Below are 4,697 nucleotides of genomic sequence, written 5' to 3'. Positions count from 1 at the left end.
AGTGTATATAGAAAATATCAATCCATTCAATTAAATTCTCTGTCATCATGAAAGAGTGCTCGTCAAAGTGAGCGAGCTAAAGCTTGCGTATTGTGAAATTACACATTCTACAACACTGATCGTAAATCGCGACACCTGTTCAAATTTTAATTAAACTCTTACGTGTGTACTCTTATGTGTGGTAGCCTCCACTTCTCCTGAATGTGAATAGATAAATTTTAGCATTTAAGCCACAATCAAAAATATTGTATAGTATGTGTGACTATATGCACAAATTTTTAATCTATATCTTTAAAAAAAAATGCAAGAAATGGCGTGCAGTTTTGACTTTGAAAATTTAAGGAAGAAAATGATCTTTAGTGTGGAGCTAAAAATTTATAAAATTAAAGTATGGCCTTTCCATTTGTAGTGCCCGGATGCTATGACACTAAAGTAATGTGATAGTTTTTCAGTATGACTATGGGAAACCTCGAGTATATTTTGTGAATTTGATCTACGTTTATTTGTGCCCTGTACTGATCTGCTTTATAATTAATATAACATATCTTCCATTGTGTTTATGCATAATGCTCATCTTCATTGTATATTGGTTAAGCATTTCTGATGACGGTTGTGTGATCCGCTTCTCCCAAAATCTGTTTGCCACTCGAAAATTATTTCATATACGTTTGTGTGCCGTGTGTTACGAAGATTACGTGATTAGAAATGTAGACTTCGCCTGCACATCATGCTTGTAAAATCCTCCATTTGCATCGCGGCATTTGATAATAGAATCCTTTCAATATATATTGTCAAAAGATGTTATAGACATTCTTTGAATTATACATTTCTCGATTGCTCATGCATAAGAGGTCTAGCCCTGCTTTTTGAGAAATATACATGCATTGTGGAATTTTATTCATGAAATATGATAAGTTTTCACAAAAGATTAGTGTTCCTCTTTTGTAATCAAAGGCTGATGTATCATGCCTCTAAATTTCAATGACCGATCCTTCTCCGGCAGTTCCATCCTTCGGGTGTTGAAGTTGTACAGAGTGTAGTCGGGTAAAACCTATTTGATGGTCAGCTCTGATTACATATGTGAATTCTTACACCTGGTGTGGAGTATTCGTTTCCATAGCGATCATTGTTCTCAATCTAGCCACGCTAAATGCAAAGTGTTTTTCATTGTGATGCGTAGAATTCATTATATTGATGACAAAGATTACATTTATTATTTCAGTTATATGCTAATAATTTTAATTTTTGTAATAATAATAAAAGTTAATTAATAATTTAAGTTTTCGTTTGTTGTCTTGATTGATGAATTCGGAATGTATTACATAATGATGTAGTACAGTAGTATTACATAATGTTGTAGCCGTATTTGTATTGCTTCAGCAACTTGCACTTTGTTGCGACGAACTTGCACAATCTCTTATTGATGTTTCCTTTCTTTGTATGGAGATTCTTGAACGGCGTACAAGACAGTATTAGATGAAAATCGTCCGGTGGTCCACCACAGTTGATATGTTCGTTGAGTTTCAATAAGTGATGATACATCAGACCTTGTACAACAATATTGAACTTCTGCGCATTCGACATCGTTGCAAGAACTGGTAGAAGAAAATAATTGCGTTGCCGTGGTAGTGGAACATATCATGTGATACGATTTCTATGTACTTTCCATCTCAATAGTTAGGTGTAATTTCAACAAATCCGTAATGAATCGTGCGACATAGACCGCTTGTATATGATAATTTGATCTGACTGCTTTCTTGATGAACGCAATGCCCATTGCAATGATTACAATTACATCTGGTCTAGTGTACTTCGATTCTTCATTAGCAAACCTCAAAAACTCCGCCGTCAATCCCCGTGGCCCTTCCGACGTTGATGTGCAGATATTTTTATAAGTGTTGTAGATCCGGCATACAAATTCTTGCACCTCCAATTCTGTAGTTTGTACCATATCTCCGAATACGACCATGTTTAGGACGTATTGAAATGCAGCGATAATGGAATCGTTTCGCGGCTCTTCTTTTTCGAAGCAGTTTTTTATCACATCTTCCCATCACTTATGGTAGCGAGTATACAAAATCTGTCCATCTCTTCAATGTAGAGCAATTGTCTCTTCTGTTTTCAAGTGCGCGTCTACACTTAATTAAAAGCATATCTATGCTCATTTTATTGATTAAAACTTTTTTTTGTGTTTAGACTGTTATTAATATCCACCTGCCATGAGAATTATGGAAACTGATTTACAAAAAGATGTGATGAGTAAGAAAAAATGTGTGCTTTCAATGATTCTATGTAGTATGTACAAGACCATGCTAGAACCCTCCCTTCCATAACTTGATGTTGGTGTTTTGGGTCGTCGGCTTTCATCCATCACTCACTTTATCGCTTGAACCCACTAGTTGATCTTTTTTATTCATTGAAAATTTGAAATGACAAGTTTCTGTACAGATTCTGTGGTATATTCACGCTGCTTGCTTAGAAATGATTTGTCTGAATAAATTATTGTTTTGTTTCAGGTTCGAATGATATTCTATGCGTTGGGCATTATGTATGCATGATGTATTAATTGTGTCTGTCGATTTCCTCTATAGGAAAACTTTTAAGTATTTCTCGCTTGCTTAGAAAGTTACTGCCTGAAATAATTATTGTCTTGTATTTGTTTCAATTGAATACTCGATTGACAACAGTAAAAATAATCTCTGAGTTGGGAATGCCTCATATTGCTGAGGTGCATTTCACATTTGATATTTCTGTGTGGTTCATCTATATAGAACTTTCTGTTGCAAGATATTACAAAAATGATGTAATTAAATTTGTTTCTCGTTTTTGATCGAGTATTGTTGCTATCATTTAATAATTTGGACTTTCTCTACATATTCAATAAAAAAATGTCGCCTCTGTACAAACTTAGCCGACTATGTCATCCACTTCGACGAAAGACTTCCGTTTCAAGGAAAGGATACGAAAAGATAGTGATCCCCACGAATAATATCGACATATATTTGCGCTGCACAATAAAATATATCGCCTGTGTACTATCTTATCTGACCTCGAGAGCGCCCTGTTTGCTTGAGGAAAGAAAAGGAATATAGCCCCCAACCCTTTGAGATGATAAAGCATGCGCAGTGATTTGGCCGTATAGACAGAGAGATATGTCTCCGGGTTTTGAAGAAAAACCGAGATCTTCTCGTGGTGCCTGGGTGTTGGATGTCTCCATCAAAGTAAGGTTTCTAGCGTCAGTTAGAATGAAAATTGTATGGTGTTCGATTAGATTAAATCACGAAGATGATTTTATGATGGTTCAATGATAGATTATTTCCTCTGTTGTTGTTTACGTGGCGCCACTTATAGTGTTCCTGTGTTCTTCCTTCTGTGTTCTTCCTTCCTTCAGCGTTAAGTCTGTGCTATTCACAGTATTAAATTCGTCATGTTTCTTGTTTTGATAGGTTGTTTCGCTATTGCATGTATCTGTTGTTTACGTGTTGGCTAGGAGTTGCAGGTTTGGCTCTCTATTAATGCTAGCTGTTGATTGTGATGTTTCTCATTATTTCCTTATGTCTATGCTATTCACTTAATAAGAAATTGATTAATTAAAAGTTGCGTATTGTTGGAATAATCGACTTATCTTCCCTATTGCGCTCGAAATGTTCATAACTGTCACAAAACAGGCCGTACGCCTCCCGTCTTCAACAAATCAGTGCAGATATTATTAGAGCTGGTTGTTGACTAGGAGCGTGCTATGGGGTGAAGATCATTTTTTTTACATATTTTCTGCGTTGGATTCATAAAACAAAGTAAGGTTTGTAGTGTCTCTTAGAATGAAAATTGTATGGTGTTTGATTATATTAAGTCACGAGGATGATTTTATGATAGTTAAAATGATAGATTATTCTCCTCTGTTGTTTGGTTAAGAATATCTTCTTTGATTAAATGTGGTGTTATAGATTTTATTTCCTCTTGTGTTCGTGTCGTTCTTGTCGTTCGTGTCCCATGGTCTTCCAGGGTCTCTGCTGTTCACAATTAATTACATACATCTATCGGCACTTGTAGTTATAATCCTGTGAGATTCTCTTTCAGATTATTGTTGCTATAATTCAAGTATGATTGTTGATATTAAAATGTCTCTTTATTCAGATTATCCAGTGTGGCCGCAGTATTGTATGTATTAATGAAAGTAGATTATGATAATAAATGAGATTCTCTTTCAGATTATTGGGGTCCACCGCCGTCTCAGTGTATGTATTATTGAAAGTAGAATATGATATTAAATTATATTCTCTTTCGGATTATTGTTGCTATAATGGGAGTATGATTGTTGATATTAAAATGTATCTTTTTCAAATTATCCAGTGTGGCCGCAGTATTGTACGTATTATTGAATGCGAATGTAGTTTCATATAATAATAAGTAATCTTTCAGGTCGTTGGTGCGGGGCTCCGTAAGTGAACAATTGGTAAGCAATGCGATGAATGTTGATATTATGTTTTCTTTCAGAATCTCATGACTTGAAATATTAATAGCGAATAAAATATGTATATTCTTTACCTGTACTGTCTTGTGTTTTTATTTATTCTGTTACAGGTCGTGAAGGTTTTTCGGCTTGGTTTTTCTCCTTCACCTGATTGGCATTACAATTGGCAGTACAACTGGTACAATTCACAGCACTATTGGCTTTAATAAATATATTTCAACTTGTA

At 35.0% G+C, this 4,697-nt stretch overlaps 1 long non-coding RNA gene across 1 annotated transcript; it reads left to right on the top strand.

Moving 5' to 3' along the window:
• The first annotated feature begins 3,123 nt into the window (after nt 1-3,123).
• On the top strand, nt 3,124-4,697 carry LOC135397723 (uncharacterized). Its single transcript, XR_010423703.1, has 2 exons — nt 3,124-4,453; nt 4,582-4,697. It is a non-coding gene; the product is annotated as an uncharacterized LOC135397723 (long non-coding RNA).

The sequence above is a fragment of the Ornithodoros turicata genome, chromosome 6 (assembly GCF_037126465.1).
Source record: "Ornithodoros turicata isolate Travis chromosome 6, ASM3712646v1, whole genome shotgun sequence".
Classification (NCBI taxonomy): Eukaryota; Metazoa; Arthropoda; class Arachnida; order Ixodida; family Argasidae; genus Ornithodoros; species Ornithodoros turicata.
This window is presented reverse-complemented; position numbering and strand designations above follow the sequence as displayed.